At 41.3% G+C, this 17,484-nt stretch overlaps 1 protein-coding gene across 20 annotated transcripts in view; it reads left to right on the plus strand.

Annotated features, from left to right (window-relative positions):
- The window catches only part of MFSD6 (major facilitator superfamily domain containing 6), a 51,269-nt gene that overhangs the window by 2,033 nt on the left and 31,752 nt on the right, over window positions 1-17,484 (plus strand). For 6 of the 20 annotated variants that reach the window (XR_008438012.1, XM_053983079.1, XM_053983095.1 and 3 more), the window contains 3 exons: window positions 1,541-1,638; window positions 10,249-10,303; window positions 14,990-15,759. The gene's annotated coding sequence lies outside the window, so the exon portion shown is untranslated. Of the gene's footprint in view, window positions 1-1,540; window positions 1,713-10,248; window positions 10,308-11,851; window positions 11,959-13,765; window positions 13,866-14,989; window positions 15,760-16,751; window positions 16,860-17,484 lie in introns of those variants that run through there. The other 14 variants (XM_053983093.1, XM_053983090.1, XM_053983082.1 and 11 more) reach the window with 13 other exon arrangements.

The following is a 17,484-nucleotide window of genomic DNA, read 5'->3' on the forward strand; positions in this document are numbered from 1 at the left end:
GGGGCAGAGGATTCATAAGTGTTAGAAAATTGCTGGTTTTTCACAGCTGACTGCAATCCTGTCCAAAAAGCAACTCAGATATCATCCTATTTTTCAGCAGTCCTCCTGCACACTCCATTTTTTTCAGAGTGGAATATCAAAGTGAAAGTGCTTTCTAAAAAGTAAAAGACTTTTCTAAGTAGGTGGTGGAAAAAGAGTGAAAGTAATGGAGTTGCCTGAGAATAAGCAGAATGAGATGACCTTTAACCTGGGAGTCTGTGGATTATTTTACTATTGGCAAAGAGGGCTGCACAATACTGAACCAAGCCAGGAACTGAGAATGTTTAAGTGCAATAGCCAGAAGGATAAACAGGTTGTAATTCCTCCCCCTGGAGAAGTTTCCTGGCAGTGCCTTCAGCAGGTTTGAAAAGAGAAAGTTGCAGACTGTAGGAGGTCTTTGGAGTTGAGCAGATGTTTTCAGGTTTTGTTTCTGGTTTGGGGGGGGGGGGGGGGGGGGTTGGTGTGGTGGGTTTTTGGTGGTTTTTTTTTTTTTTTTTTTTCCCAGAAAAACATATAACTTTAGACTGTGGGAGCTCTTGCTTTCAAGGAGAATTCCAAGAGCAGCTCAGCTGCATTCTGTGTGCCACCTGGACAACCCTAGTTAACCATTAATTTGTGCCTCACATTTGCCTCTGAGAGCTCCCAGAGTAGCTGACCAAGAATAGATAATAAATGGTACAAGTACTTCATCATGTCCCATGCTGCTGTTTCCAGGTTTGCTGTAAATTCAATCTTTTCCTCTGCTGGTCTAACAGCTGGCATCTCATTTCTGTATGTGTGGGTAGTAAGTGCATCCTTACAGCCTGGGAAGGTTAAGGGAAAATGAGTCTGTGAAGGTTTGAGGAACAGAATGGGAAAACTTCCAGTTCATGCCTGCTACCTGGTTATTACTGTGCTGACAAACAATCCTCACATTGTTATTTCTCAGTCCAGACTCAGTTGACAGCCCTTGAAAACAGGTGGCACAGGTTGAAATTTCCTCGTGCCAGCTTGGATACCTAATAGTAAAGGCTCAGGTCTGCAGTAGAGCCTTCCAGGGACATCACTGAGAGCAGAAGTAGACTTAAAATAAGCAGAAAACAAATGTGTTTCTTCACTCTCTAACAGCAGGTCAACCCAGAGAAGGATTGAAGCACCTGTGTAATGTGGAGAAACAAATATTTGCTTTTGTCTGTAACCTGAGTCTTCTCATGTGAACAGCCTGCCTTCCCTGGGGCTTTTGGTCAGACACCTTTCAGATAATGCATTCATACAACATCTGAAATCACAGATTTGGGACGACGGCATACAGCTAATGGCATGCAGTAGTGAATTTCTCCTGTAACAAGAAAGTGTGTGAGAGAGGGGAAAAAAATCAACTTTCATTTTTCCCTTTTTTTTTTCTTCACTCGTTAATTTGCATCTTATCAGTGGGGAACTAGAAAGTGTTTGGAAAAGACTGAAAGCAAATCCATAATGAAACTGTGTGAGCGAAGTAGTTTTCATTTTCTTTTGGCCTCAGAGAGCACCGGGGAAAGTGTGGGAGTGGCTGTGTGCTGCTGCAGATGCTGCCGTGTTGATGAGACGACGAGAGAGGATCCAAGTGAGGTCCATCCAGCAGTGAGTTCCTCTCCGCCCACCACCCCGGCTCAGCATAGCACTCGTGCTGCAGCCACCCTGCCAGAACCCCCTGGGTGAGACGGGACCCTGGGCAAACACCCTCCTACATCTTTCTTCCCTGCTGCCACAAGCAATCTGTCACTCCTCTCCCCGAACCACCCTCCACCTACGTACAAAGCCATAACTGTAAGGAACGCCCTCTTCCCTCCTCCTTTTCCTCCCCACGAGCCTGTTCTCCGTGGGTGAAAAATGCTGTCTTCCCAGAGATCTGGTCACCCCCGGCTTTGGCTTTGAGACCCAAGCTGTTTGATACCTTTTAGGACTGCAGCTCGGAAAGCTCTGCTTGCAGATCTATTGTGTTAGTTTTTCAATTGCATATAATTGCACATGTGCAGGTGGGAAGGGGCTATTTGCTTCCCACTCTCTTCGATACGCCTCCCTTCCTAAGAGGACCGCTTCCTTCCCTTTCTGCTCTCAGCCTCCCACGCATTTAGCAATGAGAAATGCTGCAGAAAACTGACCAGCTACCAACCCGCCCACCTGAGGAGGAGGAGCACCAGCAGCAGCAGCACATTTCTCTCGCTCTCAGCTTTTTAAACACAGTTAAAAAGAGCTGTAGCGTGGGTGGAAATAGCTGTAGGGAGTGTGTGTAGGAATGGGGTAGAGGAAAGTGCATTTTTTCTTGGTAGGACAGTTAACTTATAGTGGACCAAAAAAATACCCCAAAGATATCTCACTGCTGAGAGTCTCTTTGGCTGTATGATTAGTTCTTGAGTCTCCCAGGCCTGGAAAGGATGAAGCAGGGAATGAAGGCAAGTGATGGCAGGGAAGCTTGCCTTCCAGACTTCAGGAGCCTGTTAGGAAATGATATCTGTATTGCATCTCATTGTGTCATCACGTCTGCTGTTCTGCTCTCAATGTGTGTGCTTGATTCTGTGAGAGTCAGAGCTGCCTGTATGTAGGAAGAGAAAAAGGCATGTGGTTTTCACACCATGTGGGTCGATATTTCAAAATACTGTCCCTGTTGGACCTCTTGAAATAGCACTGTCCCAGAATATCAGTTAATTCAAGATTTACTCGGTGTGCTTCTATAGGAAATTAAAATCAAGCTTATTTGTGTTAACTGGTTGTTATTTGAGGTGCATTGCTTGTATTACATGAAAATAACAGTGGAACTAGTAAAGAACTATACACTGGTATAGAGTGCAAAGTGGTAGTGCTGTTTCTTAAGGAATCTCTTTGATAGACTCCAAGAACCAAGGGTCCTCAACAGCTGTGAGTTTCTGGCTTGGTTTGACTTAGCTATCTGAAATACAGATTTTACAATATATAATCCTCCTCAGCATTGTCCTCACATGAGTAAGCTGCACCCATTCTTCTCAAGCTGAAACTCTACCCATGCATTAATTTTGACTAGATTTCTCACCAGCATCAGAACTTCCATATATGTTACTGATGCAGAATCTTATATCAGGATGTGGTCTTTAATGATTCACAATAACAGTAACAGCCAAATAATGACTTCAACTCTGAAAGTACTGGGCATACCTCAAAAAAAAAAAAATATATATTGTGCAGGACATGTAATTTTCTCCTAGTGAGTAGAAGCCTCAAGCTTGGGAACTGGGCTCACTGACTTCACTGCCTTCCTCCACAGCCTATCTCCTGTAGCTCTGAAAATTTTACCTTAGCATTGGAAGGCAAATGTAGGCATAACTTTTAGGCTGAGAAACAAAGCAAGTTATGAATAAGCCTAATTAACACATTTCTATGTGTCACAACAGATCAGCTGATGGACTTGTGCTAGCAAGAGGTAGAGCCCTATCAATGGAGATGTAACCTTAATGGAACTAATTACCCTGGTGTTTTAAAAGTCATATTTATGACTGGTGAATAATATTTTAAATATATCCTTCTAACCTTCCACTGAATCTTATGTAGCTCATAATTATAATCTACAGGAATTACATAACCAGCCTGAGGAGGAACAATATTCCAAATATTAAGTTCATGTCACTTGACTAATTTACTTTACAACATTGCAGCAATTCCTTTATCAGTAGCATTCTGAAGCACTGTTGGCTTGCTTGTAATTCTACCTCATAGTTAGCATTGGTTCAGTTAACTTTGGAGGTAGTACTTTTCATACCTTTTATATCAATGAATGTACATCAGATTTTAAATGCAGATTATAAATGCAGATAATATGCTTGTCTTGCCAACTACCATTAGCCTGAAATTTTTCTTGTATGATCTATCTGTTGTGGTCGAATTATATTACTCTAGAAGCAGTGTAAAAAAAAAAAAAATCACCCAAACATTTAGAATCATTAAAAATCTATTTTAGGAGCTCAGTCCTGTACGTAAGATTCCTCTTGGCCTCCCTGTTTTGTCTGTTGTTCAGCTAGAATGTCACATGCTTTGGACTTGAACCATCTGCTTCCTTCTCAGGGAATGAGAAGTGAATGACTAGTTACCTATTTTGTCTCCATCAGAATCACAGTGAATTAAGCACAAAAGCATTTGGTGCAAATTAGTAGCTTTCTGGCAGACCAGAGAATTGAGCAACCCAGATGTTTATTTCAAGAATTTGTTACTCTAAATTAAAGTGAGGCTCTTCAGCAGTGCAGTTTGGCTGACAGTATGACAGTCAGTATCTTATTAAATGGATGTGGTGTATTCAAACCTTTCTAGTCTGGCACCTCACACAAGTATTATTTTCACTTGAAAATATCTACATTTTGTTTTAAAAGTCAATATTAACAATATTTTTCAAAATTTCTTTCTGTTTTATTTCATCCTGTAGTACAATGAAAACTGTGAAATAGTGACTTGAACATGGCCTAGGGAAAGAGATCTCAATTAATGCCACAAATGATGCAAAGGACAGCAGAGCAGAGTGGAAAAATTTAATAATGAGGGAAAAAATAAGTCAGAAGAATAAACAGAGGCCTTTAAGCTATTAAATAAGTATCTATCACTCACTGCTGCAGATATATTCTGTTCAAAGTATAAATTATTAGTGTCCAATATGGGGTAATCATGAGTTTCAATGCAATTCAATTTACCAGCTCTGTGTATAATGATTAACCTGGCAGAAGGATGTGTAGCAAGTCAGAAGGAGAACTGTTTGTTTTAGGTTTTTTTTTTTGGGGGGGGGGTTCTTTCAAGAAAGAAATAGGGTCACCCTGGATCATAAACAAACTTGCAATGGCAGTGACAGGGACAGAGTACTTGGTTTCTTGAGCACTTATTGAGTGGATATACTTCCCTAGGGATGTAGTGCTCAGTGAAGAAAAGCAGTGGCAGCTGTGGCAGGGCACAGCATAGATTTAAATTGTTCCAAAGGAAATACATGATTTCTAGTCTCATCTCGTCTCTGTAATCTCAGTCTTGCATCTGCTCCACGGATTTCATGGTGCCACTGGTTCTCCTGTCCAGACCCAGACAGTCCATCACACTCTGTGTCTCTGCAATAGCAGGCTGGAGCAGAGGCTCATGCTGCTAACAGCTCTGCATGGCAATAGAGATCATTATTTCAGAAACAACATGGAACTCAAGGTGATTGAGTCATACGTTGACACACCTCTGTCTGCCAAGAAAAATGCAGGCACTCCCTCATAGAGCTGTTGCTAAGAGAACTTCTTCAGGCTCTAGGAGCGAGAAGGTGCTTTATTGTACAGTTAACTGCAGGAGTTAACAGCAGGGTTTCAGTCTGGGACCAGCATGTAATTAAAGGCTGTGCTTCTGCCTAGGAGAAGTTGCACCATGTAGAATTACTCTGAGACACTATTCTGTAAATGTAAGACCTTTGAAAAGTGATTTTATTTGTAGCCTAAAACATAAAGAAGAGGAAGTTCTGGCCAGCACTAAGACAAAACATCTTTTATTTTTTTTATGCTAAATTTAAATAATTTCATAAGAAAGCGGAGATTTGATGTAAAAGAGAAAAAAAAAAAAAGAAAGAGAGAAAAATCCTTTTTTCCCTGTGACTGAGCAGGAGAATCATGAAGCACATTTGAACTGTGCATTTCCTTTCCTGTGTCACCACTAGCATCCCTTAGCTTTTGTGAGCCTTTTGGAATATTCACCATTGACCAGTTACCTTCCTAGTAAGAGACAGCTGAATTTTGCAGGTACTCTGTCACCTCAATTACTACAGCAATGTACAATTTTCAGCATATTTTAAATAGTCTGAAGAAGCAGGCAATGAGAAATGACTTTGTTGCTTTTTCACTCTTCTATTTTAGTTCTCGCTTCTGTGAAGTAAAGAAAGTCATCTGTTTCATTGTAATATAAACATTAACCTTTTAGTTGACACAGTAGGACACCATACACGGGTGATTACAAATGGCATCTTGTCATTGCTCCTATTAGTGAGCTAAAACATAAATATAGTTTATCTGTAGGTTTGCAGTGCATGTATCAGTAAAAAGCTACATAGCACAATGACCCAGGATTATGAGATCCAGAGGAAGAAGGTTCAGATGCTTTGAATTTCTGTGTTGCTTTACAAATCAACACATGGAATAGATTTTCCAGTTATATCTTAAAGAAAACTGTTCTGTGAACTATTATAAACTGATATTTAAAAGGCTCTATATTACATGGGATGTATGCTTTTTCTTTCCAAGCAAATAATTTGACCATGGCTTCACATGAGCCTGTAACTCTGCCACCTGCCACTCATTACCTTCTACAGAAGGTTTTTTTAGCACAGGACAAACAAATCCTCCATGGACTAAAATGTGCTCACTCAGTCACACTTCTTTCCACAGGAGTCTCTCAATTTATCTTTTCTTCTGAGGAAATTTCCCACCTAAGGATTTCCCACCTTCTTTACTTTTTAAGTAAAGAAAAAAAGCTTAGCATTTATATTTACAGAAGTAAAAAGCCCCACACTCCATCATGTTCTCCAGTATGTCATTTCAGGTGGTTGTAGGGTATTTGTAATCATCTGTCTGTTTCCCAGGGACTCATTTTCTTTTGTTAGTTATTCACAGTAATCAGTCATAGTGCTTGTAGGTACCATAATTACTCACCACAGAATGACTGCAACAACGGGTTGTGACTTTGTCACTGCAGAGTGACAACCAGAGCAGTTCTCTCCGGAATATGTGTCATCATTCTGGGAGGTGAAGGAAAACATTCTCCCTTCAAGACGTGACTTCAGCACCCAGAAACTTGACTGCAGTGACCCCCACTGTGTAACCTTCACTCTTCCAAGAGGAGGAACTCTTTGCAGATCTGTTAGACTCTTTCACACCTATCTAATAAGTAGAATGTGAGTACTGTATACTTAGCTCAGAAAAAACTGTAGTTCAGATGTGTTTCTAAAGAGCTTTAGCTCATGAAATAGCTACATTGAAACTGTAGTTTTGTTCCATTTCTGTCTCCCTTTCCCAAATAGACCTGGGTTAATTAGTAACCAACCTTCCAATATCCATTTCCTCCTCTTGCACCTTTTCCGTATGAATTGTGTATATATTTGTTCAGCCACTGTTGTTGCGGGACCATCCCCACCCTGCTCAAGTCCAAAGGTTTACCAGTTTTGTTTAGCTCATAAACTTAAAGATGAGTAAGATAAGACAGGTTTTGTAAACTAATTACTGCATTCTATTTTAGTGATACTGTGTTCACTTAAAATTTGGTGCTGTTGGACCAAAATATAAAATACATTGCAGTTTGAAGTATTTGAAATTCTTTTCCAGTAGTGTGTTTGGAATGCTAGTTTATGCTTAAGTTACTAATTTAGGAAGTGAAACATACAAGGTAGACAGACAATCTATGTGTCATGTACATTTGTGTCTATCCACATTTTCATTTTTGCCAATGAAAATTATAAATAACACAGCTTACTGAAGAATTTTCAAGATTAGAAGTCTTACTTGTGAGAGTGCTGTCTGAAGGGTTTTTAGGCATCAGGAGGGCTGATTCACAATTGTACTCCATAGTGTTTAGTTTAATTGTTTAACTTTTTTATTCCACTTCAACCTGAACAACAAAACCCCCCTACAGTTCAGAGCTGATGGCATTTGCACTCTCTGTAGTTATGTTATTCAGCACACATACTACAAAGAAAGAAACTGAGACCTTAATCTTTCCTTAACATTCCCTGCTGTTCCTGCTATCAGTGGCCAAGGCTGTGGAAGACACGAGGAACATTTGACTACTGCTTTTACTTAGATACAGCTGATGACAAGGAGGGGCCAGCTGCTGATAGCTTGCTCTGGCTTCTCCTTCTGTCACTCAGATAGGAAATGCTGCTACTTTACATAAATAAGAATGGCTCTGCCATTCTGGAATAGGAAAAATTCTTCCCCAACCCAGTACATCTGTAAACCATTTTTAAGGCAAAGTATGAGGATTAGTGATATTTACTACATGGTGGCCCAGGGAACTGCAGGGCTCATGAAACCACCTGTGGCCCAAAGGAGAGCTGCAAAACCTTCAAACATTTCATTATAAGAATGTAAGATATTTTGAAAAACTGAAGGGGAAATAAATTGTGATACAAAATTTTAGAGAACTATTAATTTATTGTTATTCTAGTACCTTTTAGTTGTTCCCCAGAAAATTACAGGTCTTGGAAACAAAAAATCCAGTAACCTGGGGATTTCTCTTCTGTGCATGTTCCTTTGCTAGCACTTGACAAACCTTTAGCATCCTTTAGTATCTTGGCAAGTTTTGGACAGGTCTCCTCATAGTTTCATTTGATGTTTCATTTTCCATGTATGAGAAAAAAGAGTAAATGAATTTGCCTTCTCCAATTCAGGACTTACATCTGCTATATCTCTGCTAATTATCCTCTTTATCTGACTGGTGAATATGAGACTACTGAGCCGTTCCAGGCAGAGAAGTCAGGCCAAACTTCTGAGCATCCTTCCTGGAACCTTTCTAACACTAACATATTCTTTTTGAAAGGAGGAGAACATCCTGATTTTTTTCCCTGTAAATCTTACAAAATCCATGTCTGAATTTCTCTATGTGTGAAAAAAATAAAGCCATATATTATGCTAAAATAGAATTATCCCTTACTTTGCAATTGGATTTGCACATATAATTATTTTTTTTTCCTCCCTCATAGGTGCTTTGATAGTTTTGAACCTTCTGGTAACCAAGAGTTAACAGCATGCTGTAGCAATACAAGAAGTCCTCAGGGAGTTAGGTTGTACATCTGAAAAGCAGATAAAATCATCTAACTGTGCAGGCAACAGGCCTTTACTCAACTATTTATAGAGCTATTTATAGGGGAAGAGAAGGGAAAGAAGAAAAGGAATTAGTAAATTACTTTAAAAAGCACAGGTACTTAGAATTCATAGTTGATGTGCTGATTTAGGAAGTCAGGAGATATGACAGAAAAAGGGTAAGGAATGTTAATAATGTTGCATAGACAAAGACTATTTTCTTCTACTTTTGTCACCTTCCTGTGTTTTGGATTTTTTTTCTTTTCCCACCCAGCCATTTCAAAGGTATATCCTTGCAATGACGCATCAGTTTTCTGTCTGCATGAGGTTTAGAAATAGCTGAGCTGTTATAAATAGATTGTAATCTGCAAGAGACTAAGAGAATGGAAATACTGTAAAAGCTTCACTGAAAAATTTAGAAGTGGATTGAGATTCCAGCTGTCTCCTAGAGTAGAAGTGCTCCGTTTGAAATGCTTTATTAGCCACTGCAGAGGAACCCGTGCTCTTTGTGCAGCAGGGGGGAACAGCCAGGTGGAATCAGGTGGCACTTTTGGTCACGGTGCCAAGCAGAGAGCGACGTCCAGCCTGGTCCCTGCGAGCTCTCAGCTCAATGACGTGAGAAGGAGGCACTTTGTTGTTCCTCACCAGAGGCAGTTACTCTTTTATACACTGTAGAGACACTAAATCAGAATGCTTAACTTTTACACCACAGTTTTTCTGGCAGTACTCGTGCACTCCGAATTGATAACAGTCATCAAGTTTGCTCACTTTTCCCACTTTGCCTCCAAAACACCTTTAGTGAGGTGCCATAGCATATGGTTGAAAGCTTGACCTTGTCTTGTAAGGCAGTGAAAAAATCAGAACTGGGAAGCAGTTCAATATCCTTTTGTTTCTGTTTGAGAAATTCCTTTGTAAGGTCATTTAGATCCTGCCAACACTTCCAAACAGACTTCAGAAAAATGAGTAGCTGTCCTGCACTGAAACTTGATACCTGGGAGTGGTGTTATTCCCCCAGCCATATACAAATAGCTGAGGTCCATTTTCTTATACTTGACTATATAATTCTGTAGAAAAACAGAGAAAGATGCTTTAGTAACTGTGGGTAAAATAAGACATTAAATGGAAGGAATAAACTTTCTTAAAAATATGTTTCAGCCTTAAAGAGGAGCTGCTTCCTGAAACCAGGCTATATCATGGCAACTAGTTTAAATAAGCTATCCATTCTCAATCCTTGCCAAACACAAACCACTAAGGTAGGACCTGGTATTTACCTGAAGTCTGTCCCTAGCTGTTGTAGTAGAACTTTAGGCCAGTGCACACTGCAGAATCAGGTCCTTCAAACCTAAATTAGCATTCTGTTGAAAATTAAACATATGTTGGTTTTTTTTTACTTTTGTACTTACTTCAATAATTTTGTTTCCAGGTTAGGAAAAGAAACATTGCTGTGGAATAATACAGTGAATTTATTAATGAGCTCGGTAAGTATGTAACTATTAATATCTTCTGAGATTTTGTTTGTCTTATTTTTATCTTCAGTTCCAGACTCTGAAATAAACAGATGTTCTGAAGCTTTCCACTGAGAATACTACAATATGCTGTCTTAAATACATTGTGATAACTGGGATATTGTAGGAAACAAGTAAATAGCTGTGTACAGTATTTATGAAAAACAATTTGTACCTTTACATGAAGTACTTTATCTCACTTATAGCCCTAAAAAGAAAACATCTAAAATATTTCTTGGCTGTTATTAAAGATTTTTCTTTGCAACCAGAAAAGATAATACAAAAATTGAAAAAAATATGTAACTTTGTCCTCTAATATTATCAGAGAGCATTAAATCTGCTGTTATTATTCCATGGCATGACTGGCAATATAGTTTACCTGTCCTAAGCACATTTTCAATAGCTGTCAATCCGTCAATCTGTCAAAAAAGTTTCTATTTATTTCACAGTCACTTTTGATCAGAGATACTGCTTTGAGTCCCAGTGTAACTGAAGTCTGTAGCAATCCTCTTCCTGAGACTTAAGTACTCAGGTCCTATGTTCTTTACAGTGAGGACATCATCTCAAGAGTTTGAGAAGGGCATCAGTAAATTGCTCATTGTTTTCACACTTTGAGGTGAGGGACCCATTTGAAATTTATCTAGAAACTAAATTCAACTACTAGTACTGCTTGGATGTTCTCCTGTTAACCAAGAAATTAAGATATCAACCCATCAGTTATGTTGGAGGTCCTGAGAGGAAATATAGAATAAAAAGATCAGTATGCTTTCTGGGAAAAGAGGCTAGATGGCTTGGCTAACTCTGACTCCCTTCTGTATGAAAAGTGACATTTACTGTTTTTATTTATACTGAGGCAAATTCAGCTCTAGAGAGATTCAGATGTGAGGCCTCTGAAATCAGCAGCTACCCTTGGTCTGAATTTGGTGCAATGTGTTCCTCAGTACAAAAGATTATTTCACTGCTTGTGTCACTTAAATTTACAGGTACTAAACAAAAATGCCTTAGTCTTGGTCCAGGTTTACAAAGCTACATTGTAGAATATAGGAATTTAAGCAGAGAGATAAGACTACATGACTATACTTGCATCTGATTAAAACAAACAAAAACCAGTTCAAATGAAAAGTGCTCTGAGTTATCACCATTTTTTTTAAAGCTATATAAATTGTGAGGGCTAGTCTGTTTATTAAAAGAGAAGAATATGTAGTGCTGTATAAAATCAAAAGTAATTTTCTTGAATAGTCTTTCCATATGTAGAATGTGGAACCTCAATTTAAATTGCTTTTGGTCAGGGAATATTTTGCCATGCAATGGTATGGTATTTCCTTTAAAAGCTATTGTCAGAATTTTTTTTTTTTTTTAAAGCTGAGAACTCAAATTCCCATTGACCTCAAGTCATTGACTAGTAATTAGGCAAGCAGGGATATCTGACCCTATATGCATTTATTTTGTGGATGTAAAGGACAGTAACAGTAAAGAATTTCTTGCTGGAATGCTGATGTTTGCTCAACCCCTTGCTCTCAGCAGGGACAGAAGGAAGGAAGTTCCTAGGGATCAGAGAAGTGGTCAGTTTGCTGTCCCTTGCTCACATATCTGCAGTCATCAAACACATGAGGCTCAGGAGGTGCTTGGTACGCTCAGAACGCAGCATAAAAACCATAATTTGTTTTACTAAAGTCATGTAGAAGTAAGGACTCATTGTGCAAGGACATAGTGGGCAGAAGAGGTAGGAGGATGTGTCACATTTTTAACTGCTTTGCCTGCCCTACTCATTTTACATTTTAATTTTTACATTTCTGTTGTTTATTTAGAATAAGATGTACAAGCATGTGGGAGCTATCCTTTTAAGTTTTAAAAGTTTGATTTTTTTTTTCTGGGGAACCCCCCCCATTGGGGACCCCAGAGGGTCTTAGTAGATCCATCTCTAAGCTCTGGCCAGTTAAGCTTCCTTCTCTCTGTGAAGACAATCCAATGCAGAATTCATTGCAGGTTCAGTGGATACATTGTATAAATTGTCTCTAGCTCCTGCCTGGACTACAGGGTCAGCAGGGCTTCACACACTTTCCAGTCTGGAGGGTCATGACAGGATCAAGGACATCGTATTTTTGCACCTATTCATTATGCCATCAATGTTGTCAGCAGCCCAACTTAAACATTTATTCTGTGGACAGCAAAACCAATGAAGCTGTATTTCCTACAGGTTTGTGTATTTGTATTTTTACAAATGCAAATTCCTTGCATTCCCTTGTGTCACCACTTTAAATGTCTCACCTGTTCCCTCTCCTTTTTCTCCAGTTCCCTCCTCTATTCCCTTACCTGCCTCCAAGTTCTTCACTGCTGCTCAGGCACAGTGTCATCCACTGGACACTGTGGAGTTCCTGCCCTGGAATTTCCTCCCATGGAGGGCACTGTCTTGCCTTTCTTTTCTGCACCATGTTTAGGAACACACTATGTTGTAGGAACTTAATATTTGTGCCCACCAAATTTAATATCTGCCAGTTGGCTCAAAGGTCTTGAGGTGAGGAAAGGTTCATTACTGTATAAGCAGACACCATGCAAAGACAAATCTGAATTCAAGGGGGAAAAAAAAGGCCTATCTAATAGGAAAAAGTTGGTGTATACACACAGAGTAAAGATAGTCACAGTAGCAGAGTTTCTGTCTTTGGTGTTGTGCATTGTTCTCCCTTTGCTAATGCATGTAATGCTTCTACAAGTGTTAGATTAAAATTCAGAGGAAGAGAATACTCTGTTTTCCTGCCAAACCGGACAGACCACTGTTCTGGTTGTCTTGCTGGCTGTGAATATTTTGTCCTTGGTTACCATTAACATTGCTGCAGCTGTGCCTGATTTGCTGATTCACTTGGTGACTGTTTTTCAGTTCCTCTGTTGGGATTTTTCTCTTAACTGGTAATGTAACTGCTTTTAGTCTTTGAAGATGTAAGGAAAAGTCACACTGTTCCTCATACTAACTTAAAGTCTTCCCAGATTTACCCTGGGATATGTACAAACTGTTGTATTATAAAGAACTTCCACAAGAGGAAGAAATGAATGTCAGAGCTGCTTTAATGCAATGCCTCTCCTACCAAAGGATTGACTCTAAAAAGTAATTTTCATGTTATGCAAATTATATTACAGGTCTCATGGAAAGGAAAGCTTTTCTGTTGACTTCACTGTATTCTGGAGCAAGTCCTAGCAGCATAAATCTCACCTTAAACTTATCTTTCTAATCTGACTGATGTAAATTATTGGTTTGGTTTTTTTTTTTTTTTTGGCTCAGAGTTAAAAGCTGGCAAAGGACAGTAGACTATTTTCTATCAACCAGAAATTCTTGATTTCAAAGTACAGTTCCGGCTTATTAAAGAAACCAATAAGTTTTTCTAAACATGAAAATTTAAGCTCCTAGAAACCATATATGCTTTATTTCCCCTCTAACCTAAGGAACAAATCATGGAGTCAGCTGACATCACCTTGTCCTTTTCAAGCAAAGTCTACTATTAATCTGCACGGTCTACTGGTTATGTATGTGCAGTCATAGCAGGTATTTGTAATCAATTTTGTTTATTTTACTTTTAAAAGATAACTACTTTGCTTTAATTTTTCAATATGTTTGGTGCTTTCTTTTAGACCTTATGTTTGGTTCTTTTCTTTTAAGCCATTAAACATTTGTAATTATTTTTGGCAAGCATTCTCACTATGAGATATGGTAAAGTTGTATGGGGGACACAAATCGAAATCTTTATAAAATAACATATGTATTCAAACAAAATCCCACAAAGGCATGGATAAGTTAACCCAGGTGTGTGTTTATAGTACAGAGGTTTTTATATGGCATGTTTATGTGTGATTTATATTCATTTTAGAAAGTATGACTTCTGAATTTCGAAATATCCAGTGGTCATGTATATATTTATTAGTGTCACTATCTTAGTTAAGAGAAAAAGATTGTTTTTTAGTATATCACATTTATACATCCCATTTTACTGTCATTCAGAGCTTGAGGTTTTTGAAAAAGAGGTATTTCAATAATTTGAACGTATTTTACACCTTACTCAGCTTTTTGCTTTGTTTCATACTAGGAACTATTTTTTTAAAAAAAACTTTATACTTCAAGTAATTTAAAACAACATTTCCTTTTCTCTGAAGACTGCTTTGACTAGAAATATTTGTGATAGATACATTAGAACAGTTTGTGAGCAGTGCAGCAGTTTGTCCATTTTCCCTAATCCTCATTTTCATAGCTGAAAAAACTCTGAGCAAGTAATTTGTAACAGGCTGCAATCCAGCTGTTTACACACAGCCTGGCTGAAAGAAATAACCATGCAGAGCCCCTGCTATGTTCAGTTCTGCCCAGGCTAGAGCAGCTTGTCAGGCTGGAATAATGCTGTTCTGTGCTCAGGCTTTTCACAATACTCACCTGACCACACTCGATTGGGGATGGACTGGGCTTTTAAACTCAGTAAGAAACCATTTTTTATATATGTATGTATAAATACATTGGACATCGTTCTTTATGGGTCATATTCTATTCTCTGGTCCTCAGCTGTAACTTCTTGTTCACATACCAGGTTAGGCAGCAGCCTACAAAGAAATATTATCTATTTTGTCTTCATTCCTCTATTCAAAGAGCATTTAAATATTTAATTTTTTAAAAATTTTATTCAGGAAATGACCCTGGCACTTCTGAGACCAAGTAGAAGGAAGAGGGATAATGACAATGCAAGTACTTAAAAACACAGCTACTAGAAAAGGAAAAACACAGGTCCAAACAAGGCTGCAGAAGATGGTCACATTTCTAGTGTGATGGGCAACACAGAAGAGATTAGAGAAAAAGTGCTTTTAAGACTTCAGTAAATGTAGTCTGTGACTACACAGATCTGTTTTTCCTTTTCAGTTGACAAACAATGACTGCAAATTATTTGAATTACATGTTCTCCCTAAAAGCTTTTGTAGTAATTTGCCAGAATAGTCTCCATTAAGATGAAATAATTTTGTTTGGAGCTTAGATCTGGTTTATTACAGTGCCATTTTGTAGTAAAACCCCCACTACATGAGCTGATAATTGTCTGTCTCTGAATTCTGCAAGATTACAGGAGGCCTGCACTCCTGGTCTCAGACGTGGTTTCTCTTTATGGTTAATTAGCCGTGGGGGAGATTCTCAGAGATGACGAGTTCTGAAAATCCTTCTAGAGACAGATGATAAACAAGCCTTCTCCTGCCCCAGGTCATCTCCACTAGGAAATTCAGCTTTTGTCTCCCGCCTCCTTCAGGAGAAGCCTTTCCTGTAGAGGTAGGTAGGATGTTAATGTGATGCTGTCTACAGTGGCAGGTGAATCCATCTACAGAGACCGTGCCCCATTGGTGTGTCGCTGTGGCAGGGGAACAACCTGGAGAGAGCATTGCCTTCCACGCCGGCTGGAGTCCCTTGCACTTTGGTGAGAACTAAATTAAATGAGTTGAATGCCTGTCGTGCCTCTGTTCCTGTTCGTCTGCCTCAATCATGCAAACTTGTAGTTTTCTCTCAATTTCTTCCCTTGGGCAAAATAATGCAAATTATGTTTTATTCTTTGAAAAAAGGGGGAGCCTCCCTCAGAAAAGGGAGGTGCAAAATAAGATGCAAGTAGTGATGTGCTTGTTCTGTGGCATCCCAGATGCTGCTATCAGGTCACTGTCCTGGGCAGAAGCTGCCATGCTGTGCCACTGGAAGAGATGGCCAGTGGAGCTTGTTCATTTTATCGACCTGCTTGGACTACAGCCCAGTGTGAACGCTTGTGTAAAGAACACCATCACTTGAGCTTAATCCTCAAACAGCTTCAGGACCTCCTGTTAGGTTCAGGGCTGATAAAACACCCCAAATCTCTGGCTGGCCTTTCACTTCGTGACTATTCTCCTTTAGTTTAACGTCACTGACCTTTTGATATTGCAGCACGACTCAGCTGTTGCTCAGGAGTTACCCTCCCTCCCTTTTTCAGCCTCAGGAATTAGTGTGGTTCGGGGAAGTTTATATTGTTGTTGTTTTAAACATTTAAGTAATTTTATTTGTGTGCAAGTCTAGAAACAGTACTGCGGATGCCAGTGGCTGTGAAAGGCACTGCGGTAATTATTTCTTTATGCCGTAATACGCGTTTGGAACTTGTGAGGAGCAGGAAGCGCTGTGAATGTCATTCGGCTCTTGGGGCCCAAGAACGCTGCCCAAGCAGTGTTTTTAAAGCCAAGGCCCTGCCTTGCCCCAGCGGAGGTGCGGACCCGGCAGGCGGACGCAGCCCGGGATCGGATCGGCCGTGCCCGCGCAGGGCCAGCCCGGGCCGGGCCGCAGCGCGGGGCCCGCGGAGGCGTTGCCGGGCGGTGCGCGGCCCCCCCGCGGCGGGGCGGGGGGCGGCTCCGTCCCTCCCCGCAGCGCCCCTGCGCGGCGGCGGCGCGGCCCGGCCGGGGGGGCGGGAGGTGCGCGGAGCCGCCGCCCGCAGCAGCCGCGGCGGCAGGGAAGGGGCTGCGATGCTCCCGGCCGAGCGCCCCCCCGGAGCCGCCCCCGGGCGAGGTGAGTCAGCGCGGCCCCGCGGTGCGCGGGGGGCCGGGCCGGCACCCGGGGGCGCCGCCGCCTCCCCTGCCCGCGCTCCGCGGGGACCGGCTCCGCGGGGCGGCCGGGGCCGGCCGTGGCGCACCGAGCCGCTGTGAGCCACCGGGCTGGGGAGGCCGTTCCCCCGCAGTGTCTGTCCCGGCCCCGGCTCCAGCGCCCTCCCACCGGGGCGGCGGGCCTCGTCTCCGCAGCCGCCCGGGATGCTGCCCGTGGGCCCGCGCCGCAGCTTTTCCCCACAGGCGTTCGCTGCCTCGCCGGGGCCGGTCAGCTGCGCCTCCCCGGAGTCGACCGGTTGTGTCAGCCTTTACGGCCTCTGTGGTGGGTGCCGACCTCGGTGGGGTGCCGGCCCGCTTCTCCGGAAGCTCAGCATCTTGGTTGAAGCGTGCTGCGGCCGAGCCATGTAATACCCCCTGCCCTCCCCGGTGACAGAGTCGTAGTCCCGGAGGTGGCCGCTGGCCGGGCCGTGTCCCGCGGGAGCTCCTGCACAGGCATCCCCGCACTTCTTGCCGCCAGCATCCAGGCGTGGCGTTACGAGCGGCTGTCACTCGGATCCAGAGCCCTTACATCCTTAAAATACCATGGGGTT

Source organism: Vidua macroura, chromosome 7 (assembly GCF_024509145.1).
Source record: "Vidua macroura isolate BioBank_ID:100142 chromosome 7, ASM2450914v1, whole genome shotgun sequence".
Classification (NCBI taxonomy): Eukaryota; Metazoa; Chordata; class Aves; order Passeriformes; family Viduidae; genus Vidua; species Vidua macroura.